This window comes from Lactuca serriola, chromosome 7, assembly GCF_051521515.1.
Source record: "Lactuca serriola cultivar US96UC23 chromosome 7, Lser_US96UC23_V15, whole genome shotgun sequence".
NCBI classification, from domain to species: Eukaryota; Viridiplantae; Streptophyta; class Magnoliopsida; order Asterales; family Asteraceae; genus Lactuca; species Lactuca serriola.
In genome coordinates this window covers 93,253,294-93,273,634 of record NC_136414.1, presented here as the reverse complement: position 1 = coordinate 93,273,634, position 20,341 = coordinate 93,253,294, and the positions used below count along the sequence as shown (strand labels likewise).

The 20,341-nt window shown below is 33.7% G+C and overlaps 1 long non-coding RNA gene across 2 annotated transcripts; it reads left to right on the top strand.

Moving 5' to 3' along the window:
- Positions 1-8,500: 8,500 nt before the first annotated feature.
- LOC145062426 (uncharacterized) lies at positions 8,501-10,717 on the top strand. 2 transcript variants are annotated; one of them, XR_013687554.1, is made up of 5 exons: positions 8,501-8,781; positions 8,943-9,007; positions 9,254-9,503; positions 9,583-9,816; positions 10,441-10,717. It is a non-coding gene; the product is annotated as an uncharacterized LOC145062426 (long non-coding RNA). The 2 variants fall into 2 exon arrangements; XR_013687555.1 differs by lacking the exon at positions 8,943-9,007.
- The last annotated feature ends 9,624 nt before the right edge of the window (positions 10,718-20,341 follow it).

The following is a 20,341-nucleotide window of genomic DNA, read 5'->3' as shown; positions in this document are numbered from 1 at the left end:
TGGATGGGTAACTTTCCTTTCTTGGAGTCCTGCATGCTGAACCTCTTCATCACCTTCTCCAAGTAAGTACTCTGACTAATTCCAATTAGCCTTTTACTCCGATCTCTCAGAATCCTTATCCCCAGAATATAGACAGCTTCTCCTAGGTCTTTCATAGAGAAACACTTCCCAAGCCAGGACTTCACTTCCTGTAAGGTTGGGATGCCATTTCCTATGAGTAGTATGTCATCCACATATAGTACCAAAAAGCTAACTATACTCCCACTAGCTTTGACATAGACACAAGATTCATCTTCACTCCTTGAAAAGCCAAATTCTTTGACTTTCTCATGAAAGTATATATTCCGTCTCCGAGGTGCCTGTTTCAATCCATAAATGGATTTCTCGAGCTTACACACTCTATTAGGGTATTCTATACTGACAAAACCCTCTGGCTGACTCATGTAAACATCCTCAGCCAAACTTCCATTAAGGAAGGCGGTTTTGACATCCATTTTCCATATTTCATAATCATGAAATGCAAAGATGGCTAACCGAACCCTAATGGACTTAATCTTTGCAACTGGTGAAAAGGTCACATCATAATCAACTCCCGGGGTTTGAGAAAAGCCCTTTGCAACCAGTCACGACTTATATGTGTGTACATTACCATCAATGTCGGTCTTCTTCTTGAAGATCCACTTGCACCCAACTGTCTTACGACCTGGTACATTGTCAAGCAAGTTCCAAACTTGATTTTCATACATAGACTGTATATCGCTGTCCATTGCCTCTTTCCATTTGGTAGACTCGGGGCCTGCCATGGCTTCAGCGTAACTGTTAGGTTCATCCAGACTTACCAAGGTCTCATCACTGATAAGTGTCTCACCTTTCGCAGTAATATGGAAACCATAATAATGCTCAGGTGCATTCCTAACCCTTGTGGAACGCCTCAGAGGTACAGACTTGTTAATTAGCTCAACAGGATTTTCCTCCTTAGGTTGAGTGCTAGGGTTTGAAGTTCTTTCACCACTTGACTCTTGAATTTCTTCAAGGTTAATTTGCATCCCACTGTTTCCTTGGCTTATGGACTCTCTCTCTCTCTCTCAAGACACCCCTCCTTGCTACAAAGACCACATTGTCACTAGGTCTGTAGAAGAGGTAACTAAAGGATTTCTATGGGTAGCCGATGAAAATACACCACTCACTTCGAGGTTCGAGCTTATCATGAGTCTCGCGTCTCACGAAAGACTCGCAACCCCAAATCTTGATGTGGTCTAGTTTGGGAACTTTACCAGTCCACATCTCATGAGGAGTTTTGGCAACTTTTTTTTGTAGGGACCAGAATAAGGATATGGGCGGAAATCTCTAAGGCATACCCCCAAAATGAGATTGGTAGCGAAGCTCGACTCATCATGGAACGCACCATATCCAACAAGGTTCGATTGTGCCTCTCAGATACACCATTAATTTGTGGTGTCCTGGGAGGTGTCAATTGTGAGATAATCCCACATTCCTTAAGATAGTCGAGGAACTCTGTACTAAGATACTCACCACCATGATTGGATCGAAGCATCTTAATGTTCCTGCCCAATTGATTCTCGACTTCCTGTTTAAACTCTTTAAACCTTTCAAAAGTCTCTGACTTATGCTTGGTTAAAAAGACATATCCATATCTACTATAATCATCAGTAAAAGTCAAATAATATCGATTAGCATCCCTTGTGGCAGATTTGAAGGGTCCACACACATTCGTGTGCACTAGATCCAACAAACCTTCACCCCTAGCACAAGAACCAGTGAATGGTGACTTGGTCATTTTTCCAAGTAAGCATGATTCACAACTATCATCTGACTTTTAGTCAACTGACTCCAAGACTCCATCCGTTTGGAGTTGGCCTATGCGTTTCTTGCTCACATGTCCAAGACGACAATGCCATAATGATGCTTTATCCAAGTTATTATTACTCGAAGAATCAATACACAGCACATTATTTCCTTGATTATCTACAACAGATATAGATTCATACACACCGTCACAAGGTAATGCTTTAAAATAAATAACATTATTAAAGAAAGCATTTATTCCACCAATTTCATTATCAAACGAAAAGGTAAACCCTTGTTTGTACAAAGCATGAAAGGAAATAATATTTCTTTCCATTTCTGGCAAATAACAACATTTATTCAAATCTAAAGTAAACCAACTACTTAGCAACAAAGAATAAACTCCAATATTGGTGACAGGTGAAGCTTTCCTATTCCCCATGATCAAGTTTATTTTTCCATGCTCCACATTCTCTCTTCTTCTTAGTCCCTACAAATCAAAACAGATATGAATAACACAACCGGTATTAAGGACCCAAGAGTTAGAATAGGGTGAGTTATTAGATAGAATAGTGTAAATACATGCATGGTTGGGTTTAACTTTCCCATCCTTCACATCTTGCTGGTACTTTGGGCAGTTTCGCTTCCAGTGCGACTTTTCATGGAAATAGAAGCATTCAACCTCTTTTGGGTCAGAAGAAGGAGTGACGAAACCTTTCTTGGTTCCACTTGAAGAAGATCCATCAAGGGTCTTAGCCTTAGTACCCTTCGAAGAGCTCTTCCTCTTCTTCCCTCTACCTTTCTCGATTGCCAAGACAGGGGCGGAGTTTGGAGTGGGAGTAGGAGTGTTAACAACTGACTTACCTTTAAGACCTATTTCTGTGGTCTTTAGGAGTCCTTGAAGTTTTCTGAGTGTGACTTCTTCCTTATTCATGTGGTATGTCATGCGGAATTGATCATAACACGAGGGTAAGGAGTGCAAAATGATATCTATTGCAAGCTCCTCAAGGAAGTTCACATTAAGCTTCAGCAAACAATCTACATACCTTTGCATTTTCTGCATGTGGCTCGTGACGGAATCTCTATCCTTCATCCTGGTTGTTATGATGGAGGAGATTATTTCATACCGCTCTTGATGAGCACTCTGATGGTATATTTCCATCATATCTTGGTGCATCTCAAAAGGGTAGTAGTCCTCATAGGACTTTTGGAGTTTAGCTTTCATGGTGGCCATCATGATGCATGCCACTTTGGTGGCATCTCTTTCATGAGTCCGAAAGTCAGCGAGCTCCTGGGGAGTAGCAGTGGACTCATTGATCTCCTTTAGCTCCTTGTTGATGAAATATTCCTTGTCCTCGTAACGACTCACCATCCTGATGTTCCAGATCCAATCCATAAAGTTGGAACCATAGAAGATGACCCTCCCACATAAGTTCATGAGGGAAAAGGAGCCAGTAGGGTTTGAGCCAGAAGCAGTGTTGTTGGAAGACATCTAAAAAGAAGATAACAAGTTTAGTTTAGATATAATGATTTTCCTTAACAAAACACCCAAATGTAATATTAAGGCTAGGATCCAATTACAATATATCATAACTTAGAAGAGGTATGTTGTAATCTAAGTTATAACATATTTGAAAGGTAGGTGAATGACGATTCACCAATTTCCACCAAAACCGAAATATAAATATTAGGTTTTAATTGTTTCTTAGAAATTCATAGATTCTTTTGAGATTCAATGAACTTTTCAAAGGCATGTTTAAATCTCGAGTGTGCCCTCCAAGTTTTGTGACTAGGATACTGAGGATCACAAAACCAGGTGTGAAGTAACCATGCAAATCACTTGGTACCCTTAAAGTTTATCACTCAATCGATGTGTCAGTTAACCAAACGCGCTCCACCGATACTATGATAAACCTTAAGTCACCCTTTACCTACCTTGTTAAGTCTAGGTTAGTGTGCCGGTTAACCACACACGCTCCACTAACGACTTAATCAAAGTGTAAAGTGTAATTTCATGGATTAGCACCTTATTCACATTTTTTCTAAAGTAACTAATATTGGGAATTTAATAAAACATTTAGTTACTTTATAATATTCATCATACTTTTAATGAGAATTTATAAGTCTTTGTCCTACTCGTTCGGCTAACGACTCTCCACCGATCAAGGAAGCGGTGGGTAAGAGGGGACACCCATTAAGCTGCCATTTTATAGGCAGCAACCTTATACCCTCCTTATAGACCGGCTTCGTGAATGAGGTCTACTAATGGTAAGACGACTTGCTCTTATACATATATATATATATATATGTATATATATATATATATATATATATATATATATATATATATATATTATCAACTTATAATATTATAAAGTATAAGGGTTGATTTTTAACTTTTAAAAATCTAGGGGTTGGAGCTAAAGTTTATTAAGGGACTTTACATGTTCCAAAACTTGAAGGAAAGTTTTGTAACTTTACAAAACCTTTCACATTCATAACTTATGAGTTATTAAAATGAAGACTCTTCATTTTATAACTTATGTGTTCTTTTAATGGTTTTTAACACAAAGACACTTTTGGTTATTCATAACTTGAGGACAAGTTATGGACTCCATTAAAACACATAAAGATCATGAATTAAACATTTAAACAAGTAATTCTTATGATCTATCAAAAAACTCATAAGAACATGAATATCCATATCAAAGTTTCAAGAACATATGAACACATATAATCATGAAAAATTGATATTAGCCAATGTAAATGGATTAGAACAACAATTACACCATCTAAAACAAGTTTTACAACACCAAAACAGTTTAGGGTAATGTTTCTAGTCCATTTCCAGCAGCAAAAATCAAAATTCTGCACTCTGCCTAACCAACTCGTCGAGTGCACGAACTGACTTGCCGAGTTGGTTGCATTTTCACTTGGACTCGTCGAGTCCTCCCCATGGACTCGTCGAGTCCCCTGTGCAGACAGCTCAAAATTCGATTTTTTCACTATTTTGCATCAAGTATTAACAAACAAGCCTAGGCTCTTACACCACTGATGGGTTTTGAGCATTCTAACACCCCTAAGTGTACATGCAACCCTCGAAAACCTTGGATCTATGTTTGTCTAAAATACATGCAACATTTGATTTCCAAGGTTCATAATCCTATCTAGCATACATGGGGAACTTTTAATCTAAAAGATGGCTAGAATTACATAACTTGTAGTTGATTTGATTCCTTGAAAACCTTGAGAGCCTAGCACCCCAAGTGTGATGCCTCAAATGCTTCACACAACACCAAATGCTTTGGAATAACTTGGAGAGAATGTCTAACACTTGTAAAATTAGCTTGCCCTCTCTTGTTCTTAGTGTGTCCGATTTTGGTGAGTAACATGTTGCATATATAGTGTGTTACATCTAGGGTTACACCATGTAAACCCTAATGTGACATGACTCTTAATTTCCATGACCCATGGGTTTGTAACTCCCATGGAGCATCCTATGGTTTTAACCCAACTTGATAATCCATGGAGCCTTTTAGTCCACTATACAAGTTACGGATGATTTACATAATCAACCTGTATATTTAATTAGTCATGTTTTGATCACTTAATTAATTCCAAATTAATTCTTGATAAATACTAATTAAATAATACTATTAATATAATAGAACTTATAATATATTAGTAAACCACAAGTGTTATTTCTCTCATTTAGTCCATCCAAATGCATGATGCCATGCAACCCAAATGGACCATGTCGGGTCGGGTCAAGTACATACCAAAAATAGTTATGGACTTAGACACCTTATCTAACAGTCTCCCACTTGGATAAGTCTAATAAGTATAACTGCAAGTATGACTTTAGGAACCGATTAGCAATCGTAGCTTTTTCAAGGTCTCTCGGAACTGATAAGATGATGATGTGCCATTTAAGATAAGTCATCATATAATCCTCTGTTCTAGATATCAGTCGGACAAATACATGGAACAATGTCTTACTTATTGTCCAGCTGTTTGTTTCCCGATTTCCGATTTGTTTGACATAGAACTAAATTGAACACATCAATTTCATTCTGACCATGCCCGGTACTTAAGTCAAAACAAAATCATCGAGGGGCCCAGATATCGCTTCTAATCCAAGAAGGAACAGATAAACACCGACTCATATGCTTGTTCTACTACTTGTTGAATCACACACAAAAGTACGTTTTATAACATCGAGTTACCAATGCGGTTTTGTACGATCAATGCATAACCAACTCATAGGAAACAAGTCATATCTCTAGGTTTGAAGACTTATATGATATTACCATCTCACGATCACTCGAGATAAATTCCATGAAGTGATACAAGTGAGCGTGGGTTGAGTCCAATGCTCAGAACTTGTGATCACTCATGAGTGTTGTAGCCATGTCCAACAACTTAGACCTCTACAACCATCTCATGTCAGTCTTGATTCATACTTACTTCCAACACATGACCGACTGTCGAGATTCGAATAATATGATATACCAAACATAATTATTCTGGAAGTTAAAACATGCAAAAAAAAATATAGTAAATGATTAACAAGAGATAACAACACTTTACTCATAAATAAACACACTTTATCTAACTACTAAAACTAATATCATCCTTCAGCCCTATGCTACGAGCATGCTGGAGATGCTTAACCCAAATCAGTCCCTTCGTGAGGGGATCTGCTGGGTTCTCATCCGATGATACCCTCTTTGCCACGAGGTGTCCTTCTTCGATCCGATGTCTAATGAAATGGTATTTTCTGTCGATGTGTCTGGATCTCCCATGATCCCTTGGTTCCTTGGCTAAGGCAACAGCACTTTCACTATCACAGAAAATTTCCATTGGCTCTTTAATAGCTGGTACAACTCCAAGGTCTCCAATGAAGTTCTTCAGCCATATCGCCTCCTTTGCTGCCTCGCTTGCTGCTATATACTCTAATTCACAAGTAGAATCTGCCACTGTCTCTTGCTTGGAACTCTTCCAAGTAATTGCTCCTCCGTTTATGGTAAAGACCCAGCCTGAATGAGAGCGAAAATTATCCATATCAGTCTGAAAGCTAGCATCACTATACCCTTCAACTCTCAAGTCATCACACCCACCAAGGGTAAGGACCCAGTCCTTAGTCCTCTGCAGGTACTTGAGGATATTCTTTACTGCAGTCCAGCGTGCCTTGCCAGGGTTCCCCTGATATCTGCTAACAATGCTCAAAGAAAAGGCTACACCAGGTCGAGTGCAGGTCATAACATACGTGATCGAACCTACTATAGAAGCATAAGGTACTCGACTCATTTCTACTATCTCGGCCTCAGTACTCGGGCTCTAAGTTTTATTCAGTTTGGCGTTACTCTGGATGGGTAACTCTCCTTTCTTGGAGTCCTGCATGCTGAACTTCTTCAGCACCTTCTCCAAGTAAGTACTCTGACCAATTCCAATTAGTCTTTTACTCCGATTTCTCAGAATCATTATCCCCAGAATATAGGCAGCTTCTCCTAGGTCTTTCATAGAGAAACACTTCCCAAGCCAGGACTTCACTTCATGTAAGGTTGGGATCCCACTTCCTATGAGTAGTATGTCATCCACATATAGTACTAAAATGCTAACTATACTCCCACTAACTTTGACATATACACAAGATTTATCTTCACACCTTGAAAAGCCAAGTTCTTTGACTTTCTCATCAAAGCAGAGATTCCTTCTCTGAGGTGCCTGTTTCAATCCATAAATGGATTTCTCGAGCTTACACACTCTATTAGGGTATTATGTATTGACAAAACCCTCTGGCTGATTCATGTAAACATCCTTAGCCAAAATTCCATTAAGGAAGGCGGTTTTGACATCTATTTTCCATATTTCATAATCATGAAATGCAACGATGGCTAACCGAACCCTAATGGAGTTAATCTTTGCAACTGGTGAAAAGGTCTCATCATAATCAACTCCCGGGGTTTGAGAAAAGCCCTTTGCAACCAGTCACGCCTTATATGTGTGTACATTACCATCCATGTCGATCTTCTTCTTAAAGATCCACTTGCACCCAACTGTCTTACGACCTGGTACATTGTCAACCAAGTTCCAAACTTGATTGTCATACATGGACTGTATCTCGCTGTCCATTGCCTCTTTCCATTTGGTAGACTCGGGGCCTACCATGGCTTCTGCGTAACTGTTAGGTTCATCCGGACTTACCAATGTCTCATCACTGATAAGTGTCTCACCTTTCGCAGTAATATGGAAATCATAATAATGCTCAGGTGCATTCCTAACCCTGGTGGAACGCCTCAGAGGTAGAGACTTGTTAATTGGCTCAACAAGATTTTGGTGTATTTAAAATCATTTTTCGATACAAATAGCTCCATAAAAGTTAAAAAAAAAACTATGTTTTTGTATATATATTAAGGTAATGATTAACATACACTACAACAATAAGCATCCATAGAGACGAGGTCTACAGGGACGACACATGTCGTCTCTATAGATACTCTATAGGGATGACATGTCGTCTCCACATAGTTGACAAATTTTTTTTAACTTTTGCGGCTACAACGGTCTCACCATGTTATAGCGGGAAGGAAACTGAAACAGACGTATTTTGGGGAAGGCTATAGATGACTTTTCATCCCCATATCTTTCTACGACTTAAATTAGGAGAACAACCTCCTTTGTTTCGTTCATGTACACTCAATCATTAGTCTCTATCTCTCTCTCTCTCTCACTCTCGATCGGAGATTCTCCCTTCCCTAATTTTGACCATTATCTTCTCCTCTGGTGACTTCCTCACCTCCCACTCCCTGTGCATCTTCTTCCTCTCTCCATGGATTCTAATGCTAGTTGTCTAACACCACCATTAGGCCCAACAATGTCGATTAGTTTCAACGCCGTCGATTCTGACTATCAGCTTCCTTTTCACATCCAGTTACGAGTACTATTGAATACAAGCCCTACACCGGCTACCAGGTTAGTAATTTTGACTATCAACCTATAATTGAGGTATATGTTAGCAATTATGTATTTGAAACTAGAATTGGGATATAAGTTAGAGATGATGACGAAGACAAACTCAAATTCGATAAAGACTTTTTTTGTAATTTTACTCTGTACGGTTTCTTTGGCTGCAGCAAGGTTATTGTATGTTCAAATAGCTTATTTAAGAAGCTTATCTTACACCATACCAAAAATCAAGGTAAGTTATATTATTGTTGAACCTCATCTTTGTTTTTACGAATCTCGATAACTCTGTGATGTAAACAAAGTTAGCTGCAATCATGTCAATCTGTTGTATGTACAACTCGGTAATCTTATAAAACCTATAATTCTGACTATCGGCTTCCTTTTATGCGATTATTGTGTGTGTACTTGGTTTTTGTGCAATTCTTGTATGCATACTTGTTTATTATGCTTTTGAATTGCACATTTGTGGTGTGTGTAGGATTGGAGATGCAATGGCAAAGGTTATGTGGCTTATCGCAATTTTTTTACCAGGCTGGAGAATCGAATGAAGTTGCAACCACCTAGCCACCTAAGTAGTCCTGGAACCAAGTGATTTCCATTTTTACTTGATATTCACAAAATGGTTATTACTTGACTCACCTTTGTGTTCCCAAACATGATCCAGAAATAGATGGTCGTATCATTATGGGGAGGGTTCACTGCACTGAAGAAGTTGACCTGTGTAGAAGGTAAGAACCTTAAGCCCTAATTTTGATGAATATAATGCTTTAAAGATATATCATATTGATTGGTCTATTTGGTTTTCAGGAACTACATTCAAGGTTATCCATCTATTCGGATATTCTGAAAGGGCAGTGATGTTATTTTTTCTCATTGTGTGGTAGTATTTTATATTTCCTGAATAGCTATATGCAGAGTCATTAGCTAGGTTTGCAGGAGGTTCTTTATATATCTACCCTCTCTGATAAATATTTTCAGGCATTTACTCGTTTGAGTGCAGTCTATGGTGGCATGTACACGCTCAACAAACCAAAATGCAAGGTAATCCATAGAATTGGAATTTCGGATTCCATTCCATTCCAAGGATGGAATTTAGTTTTGTTAGATTTCTTCAAATCCCATGTTTCATGAGTGAAGGGAATTCAATTTCATTCCATCCCATTCTTCATTTTTTTTACAAAAAGACCAAAATACCCTTTCTCATATTCCAATTCCATTGACAGATTCAATTGCTTTCAAAAAAACAGTTAGAGTTTCAAGATGGGAAAGCAATTGGTGTTACATTAGATGCAGAAACTGCAAAATGCAAAAAGTAGCACATGTTCATTTCCTTTATGAAAATAGAAGCGGAAACAGATAATCCAAAAATAGTAACAAAAAACTTCACTTGCTGATGTGGATTTTCTAATTTTATTTTTTCTCTGTTATTAATATTTCTATTAAAAAAATCACACAAATAAACTGAAAGCCTAAGTGAGGGACTAAAGTAGACACTTCAGATAGTTGGTTGTTTAAAACAACATTACTATATACAATTAATGTTATACATTCTAAAAATCACACAAATAAAAGTTGTCTCATCATCAATTCTTTTTTTTTTGTCAAATTTTGTTTTATATTGTACATTTTAAAGTCTCATTTTTTTTTATATAATTATTGTTTCAGATATTCAATTTTAGCACAGGAAGATTAACAGATAAAATAGTTGTGGACAGCAAGGTCAATTTATTTTTTGTGGGGATTCACATGTGAGTAGGCGTTTCAAACCATCTTGGTTTTATCTTACTTGCAAAAGTTTCTCCAAGTCACGAGCTTCTCCCAGTTGTATGTTTTCAAATCTGAAGATGGTGATGCAAACAAGTAAACATAGCTACACAATCAGTTTTCTTGATATTGTATATATGAAATTTTTAAACAATTTCAAATTATGTAGTATGTTTTAGTAAACAATTGTATAAGATATTCAAATGTTTTGATATTGTATGATTTAATGTTTTTTGTTGTTAAATTTAGTGTTTTTGCGCTTTTGTATTTGAGACAACTGGAAAAGTAAACAAAAAATAGAAGCGGAATGTAAATTCTATACAATATCTATAGAGACGACATTTCGTTGCTATAGGTCTAGCTATGGGGACGACATGTCATCTCTATAGGTCTAGCTATGGGGGTGACGTGTCGTCTCTATAGGTCCACCAATGGGGATGACAACCACGAACCAACAAAAACGATATGTCTATCTATGGCGACGATATCTATAGTCACGACCCAAACTATCTATTGCGACGGGGCTATAGCGACAAAGGCTATAAGGACGACTTGTCGTCACAACCACCTATAGAGACGACTTTCTATAACCTATAGAGACGACATTTGTCGTCCCTATAAGTCTCGTTTCTTGTATAGTTTAAGGAAACATGTTTTGTTGGAAAACACTTATGTATTCATTTCCCAATTCCGCCGGTACGTTGGAGGCTTTTGCGAAAAAAATAAATGATTGGCTAAGAATTATTCCCCCATTCTCAACCTTTTTTATTTTCTCAATTGAACTTACCTCTCTCTCTCTCTCTCTCTCTATATATATATATATATATATATATATATATATATATATATATATAAAGAGAGAGAGAGAGAGAGAGAGGTTCATATGTGGATGAACATCTATTGTGTGGACGTAGGAACCAGTTAGAATTTAGCAAAAAATAAATCATTAATTTAATCAATAAGGACAAATTAGTAATACCACCTATATATTTGTTAATATCTAAAATTAATAATCAATATCCCATTATTTTAGCAATTAGTTTTTTAATTCCTTTATAAAATCCTATCTACAAAATCATTCATCAAGTATATGAACGTATCATCATCTATCGGCCACTCTTTAAATTAGAGTTTCTTCACACCTTCCCTCCCTTCATCAAAATATGATATATTAATCACCATAGCCGATCACCACTGTCTTCCTTATGCGAGCAATGTTAACCATTCACCACACCTATGCAATCCTCCTGCATTATCTATGTACCCTCACTGCCACCGACATCGTTTGATTTTTTTTATTAGAGGCTACGTATAAAAGGAGAAAATGATAAATTTATTCCCCCGATTGACTGTGAGTCTCACATAAGTTGACATTGTCTCATGGAAGGAAGATGAGGTTGGTTAGTTCTCTAACAACAATAGAGCAGTGGAGACAAATTAACTTAACTAGAAAGGGAATTAAAATAATACGTTGTCACTAGGAGGGGAGGTGGCTACCTGGGCCATCATGCGTCGCCAATAGAGGAGACATTGGTGAGCAATGTTTTAAAAAAACGGTTTGAACCGGCCGGTCGAACCGGTTGGACCAGAAACCGGAAGAGGGAGCGGTTCAACTATTACCGGTTTTACATTGATTTTGAACTTGATTGAACCGGTCAGTTTTTAGAAAAAACTGGTTGAACCGGTCAAAATAAAATGGTTGAACCGGTTAAATCGATTAAAAACACATGAAAAAGAACCATTTACATAATAAACTTTGGTGATTTTTTTCAAATCTATTTAGTTTTCTCTAAATAAAAACATATGGTAAATGTTATAAATTCATTTGATGTGTTTGTATTCATCAAAAACTATATTTCATTTCGTTATTATACTTTATTTTCTTTTAAACGTATATGGATTGATGTAAAACACTAAAACTTATGATTATGCGTTATTTTAATGTATTTAGATTCATCTATAACTTATTTTACGTGTATTTTTAATGTTTGAACTTGTAAACATCAAATTCATAATTTCTATATATATGTATGTGTAGAAAAATAGAAAAAAAAAACATGAAAAATATAGAAACCGGTTCACCCGACGGTCGAACCGGTTAAACTGAGAACCGGTCACCATACCGGTTCAACTAAAAAACTGGTTTTTAAAACATTGCTCGAGGCAAGTTCTTTAGGGTTGTGTGTCTTTTGCTTTTAGAGAAGATAAGGTAAGTTCGTTTATTTTCTCTTTTACTTATCTAAGCAATCAACATGAAATTGAATTAAATTATATAATTTAGAAACATATAATTAAGGTAGGTTCTATTACTTTCGTGAATTAATTTTTTTTTTCTCTAGTTGTCGTTTCATACAAATTACATTACTATTAATTGTTTTATTTAAATTTTCAAATCGTTAATATATTATTTACACTTCTTAGATCATATTCCTTTAAGCATTTAATATTAATCATATATGTGGCATGAATTACATGTTTTAGTGAGATTCAACAAGATAAATTTCATAATAAGAGATTTATACATCCATTTTTTTTTATTTAATACCAATATTGTCACATTCTTTTATTAAAGTTTTAGAGGTTCATGTAATAATTTTATGTTCTTTTGTACCGTTTTGCTTTTACAGGGAAGAGAAGCTAAGAGCAAGATATGAATGATTCAAGAAGGATTAAAGAATAAGAACATTTACGGATAAAAGAATGTTGTTATTATTTAAAAATTGCATTTGTTATTCTTTCATAATGTTGTTATTCTTTGAGAATGTTTTTGTTCTTTAAGAATATTTTTATTGAATCACATTCCTATCATATAATCATTTGATATATTATTAGTTCAAGAACGGAATTTGTGTATTAAATTCTTCCACTAATTGTTTTCTTAGAAAAATAAAAAGTTGATTCTCGTAGAATTTCATTCTCATAGAATTTTTTTCATACAAATTGTTATTTTTGCTTATATATGATGTAATATTCTTTAAGAATGTTAGTTCTTAAAAAAATATAATCAATGAAACCATATTCTTAAAGAATAAATCGAAACTGATCAAAAATTAAGTGAATTAATTTTAAAATTTGGATTTTTTAAAATGGAAGAATTAATTATCTCTTAAAATTCGGATTTTTCCTTTTATAGATTCGGCTTAATTGACTAAAATGCATTTTTAATAAAATTTCTGTAATTATATGGTAGATGCTATTCCATTTTAATAATATGAACCCTATGATCATAGCTATTCATTATTTTCATCAATTGATCTAAAATTGTTCCTACGACCATACAATACATGTCATCCATAATAGAACCTAACCATATATATATATATATATATATATATATATATATATATATATATATATATATATATATATATATATATATATATATGAAACCATATTCTTAAACAATAAATCGAAACTGATCAAAAATTAAGTGAATTAATTTTAAAAATTGGATTTTTTTTTTAAAATGGAAGAATTAATTATCTCTTAAAATTCAGATTTTTCCTTTTATAGATTCAGTTTAATTGACTAAAATGCATTTTTAATAAAATTTCTGTAATTATATGGTAGATACTATTTCATTTTAATAGTATGAACCCTATGATCATAGCTATTCATTATTTTCATCAATTGATCTAAATTGTTCCTACGACCATACAATACATGTCATCCATAATATAACCTATATATATATATATATATATATATATATATATATATATATATATATATATATATATCGTATACTATATTATAAAGCATATTAATCATATCTTCAATTTTAAGAGGTATAAGTTACAAAAGCTTTTTACACAAATCAATTATGCATAAACAAATTCATTAATACTTACCAAAAAATCGAAGACTTGAATTAAGGAAACTAATTGAGCAATTAAATTTGAACCAAAATAAAAATATTAAAATATTAAATTCAAGTATATAAATTAATTTACATTTTTAAACTAATTAAACATCAATATTAATTAATTTGCATCAGTAGTATAAACATGCAATATATATATATATATATATATATATATATATATATATATATATATATGTATTATTTAAAAATAGTAATCGTTTATTCCATAATAACTAATAATAAAATCTAATAATTATCTATCATAATTAACTATTTGTGAAAAAAATTATTTATCGCCGCTTTGCGCGGGCACACATCTAGAATATATATATATATATATATATATATATATATATATATATATATATATATATATATATATATATATATATATATGTAGGGGTGAGATCGGTTGAAAAACTCAAAGTTTCCCGAGAACTAAAATTAGAGTGTTGGATCAAAATTAATTCATTAAGGACATGATAGTCATCTTACCAATCTCATTTAATGTTTAATTTTTTGTGTCATTAAATATATTAATATAAATGTCTAAAAATTTACATAATAAACACAATTTTTAGATTTTTTTTAAAAATAGTATTTTACGATTTTTTTTAAAAAGTGCAGATTTTTTAATTTTTTATAAAAAACTTTATTTTTTGGAAAAAAAAACTTTTTTTTAAAACTGCAATTTTGAAAAAAAAAATTGTATTTTTTTTTTTTTAAAATTGCATTTTAAAATAAAAAACTGTAATTTTTTCAAAATAAAATTGCAAGTTTTTTAAAGAAAGCTACATTTTTTTTCAAAAAAAAACTGCAATAATATTCATTAGTAAATATTAAAAAAATCTTAGTTTTATTAATTAATCTATAAACATAATAGTACAAGTATTTTATTCGATACAAAATAAAATATAATAAATAAAAAATGCTACAAATTTCAAAGCATTTTCATGTCTTCGTGTCAATATTTCTTTATTTTCTTCAATTTATCATTTTTCACGTCTTCAAAATTCACCACAATTTCTTCCAAATCTACAAGAAAATAAAAAAAAATGATTGATACAAAAACACTCACAAAAATACATGTGTGATTTTCATGTGATTAACATATGAGTCACATGTGATTCACATATGAATCACATGCGATTCACGTATGAATCACATTTACATATGACATCATATGTAAATCACATGCGATTCACATATGAATCACATGTGATTCACATGTGAATCACATATGATTTACATGTGAATCAAATGTGATTTACATGTGAATCAAATGTGATTAGTATAAGAATTACATGTGATTTTCATATGAATAACATATGAATGTGTACATATATACGTAATTCATATGTAATTCACTTGTGATTTACATGTGAATCACATATTCATATATGACTTACATGTGATTAATTTGTGAATCATGTGTGATTTACATGTGAATGACATGTAAATATATGAATCACATCCAAATTAATACAATGGATATTATATAAGACTAAAAAGATAATAATTGAGACTACACATCTGGAATCCAAATTAATGTGAGGGGATCCAAATAAAATTCATAAAGCAGTTGTAGGAGAACATAAAACTTGTTCATAAAAATCATTAAAAAAACTAAGAAATCTGAAATTAATTGAGATACACACCTTGAATCCAAAGTAATGAACCATTGCATTGACATCAGGCTTTTTTAGCATTTCCAAAATATCAAGAATAACCTTCAAACGTCTTATATGAATAAGGCTTCAAATAACAATATTACAACAACAACAAAAGTCAAAATGAGCCTATATCAGGTACCAAGGTTATCAAACAGTGGGAAATAGAGGTGTCGAACGAGTAAAATTTTCGGGTTTTTGGGTAGAACGGGTATTTCCTTAAGAAAATAATACCCGATACCCGACCTATATTGTAATTTGGGTTTCGGGTATTCGGGTTTGAGGTCGGGTCGGGTAATTATCGGGTATACCTGAAAATTTATTTAGTGACACTTATTGAATTTTTTTTACATGTTGGTTGCTTTAATAAAGAATTGGGTAGGAAAATACTTTATACAATTAACAAGTACATATATAAACACAACCCAACTCCAACTAAACAATAAAAAATTCTAAATAATTAAAGTCAAACACAACAAAAAACTTCTAAATAATTAAAGTCTAAACACAACAAAAAAAAGTCTAAACACAACCCAACTAAACAATAAAAGTCTAAACATAACAAAAGAGTAAAATTAATAAGTCATAACCCAACTCCAAACATAAAAGTCTAAACATAACAAAAAGAGTAAAAGTCATAAGTCATAACCCAACGGAAAACATAAATCTAAACATAACAAAAAAAAGTCTTGCATCTTCACGTTGCCATATACACCTTCACACTTGTATCGCCCGGAACCACAATGTTTACATTTGGATCTTTTAACTCCCTCTTTATCCGTAAATCTTTCGAATTCATCCAAAACTTTGGATCTTGGTTTACACTTTTTTGGTTGTGTCTCATTTACTACCGGAACTGAATCATTGGTTGGGCTTTCAAGGTTAATCGTCTCATTTTCAATATACTCATTCGTTTCAGACATCTACAAGTCTATAAAAAAAGCTAAGAAAATATAAACAAAAATAGTTAAGAAAAAGAAAACAGACAATATCTAAATTCTAAATAATTTGACAACTTTATACATCAAACATCTATACAAAGGAATTCAATTCCATTCCATTTCTTGTAACATAAAGCAAAACATATTCCAACTTAATTCCAAAACTACTAGTCTTAGGGAAGACTTGAATCATCAACAAAAGGCTGCTGGAAATGATAACATTAGGCTAGCAAGAAACTATTTGGTAAACAATACACCTATACTATATATCTAATGCTTTTAGTTAGATGTTGTTCGTTTTGGATGAAAGGCACTTGGAGAGCCCAATACCCTTACGTTAGGAATCATACATATCATATTTCATAATGTCACGATGAAATTAAAATATACCAACAATCTCAAATTCACAAAATTCACACAATGGTACAATTGGAGTTCTGTCTCTCCCAACAATTGGAGTCCTTATATATATATATTTTTTTACACATTCAACAAACTAGACAACAAAGAAATCAAAACCATCATTTTTTTGCATAGTTCTGCCTAAGCTAAACAAAATGTGAATCAAAACCAACATCTTTTAACTTGTGATTAACAACAACACAACAAAGAAACCACTGAAAATGCAGATTTTTTAACTTGTGATTGTGATTGTATACTTGAACAGTCTTTTGATCGATCAAGGTTCAACCATTCAAGGAGAGTGGGACTTTTCTGCTTGATCAGATGGAGAGGGAACTCAGGGAAGAAACCGAAGCGTGATCAGATGGAGGAGTCAATGAGGGTTAAGGGTTTAACGTCTTTGAGGCGTGAGATAGTGAGAAACTGAGAATTGCGATGACGGTTCAGGACTTCAACTTCAGCGTCATATTTCCTTTGCGAGTTTGCGTCGAGCCGTCGTTCATAAGAAGGAAACGAAGGGTTTTTTTTGAAGTGTGCGTACGTGACTACATTGTATATTTGGTATTATTTAAAAAACGAAATTGGGTATTTGGGTATACCCGAAAATAAATATTCATACTTTAAACCCGACCTATATTATTATCGGGCTAACCTATTACCCGAATGTCCATACCCGTTACCCGCACTACCCGAATTCGGAATGGGTTGGGTGGGTAGAACGGGTTTCGGGTTTTTTTCAACAGGACTAGTGGGAAATAGCAATATATTACCATTTGACACAAAAGCATGTACAAAGCTTTTACTAACCGTGTACAAAATATTGACCACCTTATTTTGAACATAGATGTTTAAATGTGGATGGTGAAAGTACGTTCTTCATAATGACAAAGGTAATGTCTGATCATGGTTTAGTTTGTAACAAAACTCCCATAGAAGTCACTAACTTGTTAATCTCATCGTACAATACATTTTAGGAAGAAAGTAGTTAGCTTGGTAAGAATAGAAGTTTTTAAAAATATATATTTACATAAAAAAAATTTAAAATAGGATTAGTCAAGAAACTATATATACACAAATGAAACATCAACAATACTTTTAAAGATTAGTAATAACCACATGAATAGAATCTTTCATTTTATTTGAAAGCCAAATGCCAGTATCCTTACTACATTCATTGCAAGGCAACATGTGAATCCTTGTTTTGGCAGCACTCTATGCTCTTTTGCACACGAAAAAACACATTTAAGACCTAAAAAAGGAAAAAAAAATAGTACTTTCAAGTTTCAAATGCATCAGTTTCTTGTAGAATGAAGCACTATAATGAACGGTTTAAAAGGTATTATACAAATAAGTTCAAATTGATAGTTATGTAATTTAACATATAGGTGAAATGATGAATGTAGTTGCAGCTATATACCCATTCAAGTAAAACAGTCTAGAAACTGTTCATCACAGGGATTTTAAGTGAATACTTTATATATTGAAGACATTGTCACACCCCCGAACCGGACGGCGGAAACGTCCGAGGGCTCTTGTGACTTAAATTGAATACCATCACAATGATTATACATGAATCATAACATCATTCATCACCATGAATTGAAATATTACAACTGATATTGTTCACATTCAGTACATTGTTTTAAACATTACAATTTCATAACATAAACCGTTCGATAAATAATCTAAGCAAAACACCATGACATAACTTGATACATATTCTTCGGCTTACCTGGTACCTGAGAATACAAGTTATTTTGGAAAACGTCAATATATGAAATGTTGGTGAGTTCATAAGTAACGTTATGGAAAAATAATTTTTGTTCAGTTTGAAAAACCCAGAAAATCCGATATTTTCTGAAAAGAGCATTTGTTTATAAAAAGTGTGAAGATCCGTAAATATGCTTGTCGATTTTTAAAACATGTATAATTGTTGAACTTTGTATACAACACATAGGTGAAAATGTTGAACTTCCTGGGAAAACCCAATGTTTTCCCAATACGTAAATTACATGACTTGTTTATTGTTATACCAATACGACGATTATTTTTTATTACCCAGGTGACATTGGATTAATTAAAGTTTGTGAGTTGTTACAATCACGCATTAATGAAAATGACTAGTTTATAACTACAAATTACGAACGATTACTCACGTAATCCAACCACCCTGACTTCTCTTGTTTAACATCACGAATCTGATTACTCGAATTCTCGTAAGCCCAACAACCGAGGAGAAAGGAGGGTATGAAGCCCCCTTTTATTTCCATAAGTTATTTAAGGCTATCTGGAATGCGTAAGGCGCTTGGCCCGAATCGCATTTGACTTCTCGACCTCACTAGCAGTACTAATGGGCCATTAGGGCCCAATAACACAATAGAGCTATTGAAAGTCCTTTTACATGAAACTAGGTCCTAGAAGGCCCATTAACATGTAAGTGCGTTCCCTTTGGGCCCAAAGATCATGTTATTGGGCTAGCAAGGCCCAACAAGCACGATTTGAAACTTTCAAGCCCAAAGACTGAATGTTGATTCATCGTAGTCATCGCGTGTTTGTTGAAATCCTATGAATTATTGATTTTTGTTTTGTTATTGATTTGAGACCGAATCAATTCGTTTTGTAACGATATTGGGTGTTGAGTGTGTATTTGTTCTTATGCTTCGTCGGTGGTCGTGGATCTTGTATTTTGTCTTAATGAATTAATTCGTTTAAAAGTAGGATTTTTACTTTTTCACAACCTTTCTTTTATAAAAATAGCACTTTTAGTCCTTTATATAAAAGAATTTCATTTTAGTCCTTAAAACATTATTTTGACATTTTTGTGTCATAAACTAGTAGAAAAGACATTTTTACCCCAATTTTGTTTTGTAAACAGCTTTAGTCCTTCCAGAATAATGTTTTCTCGGTTGAACCCTCAATTTCGC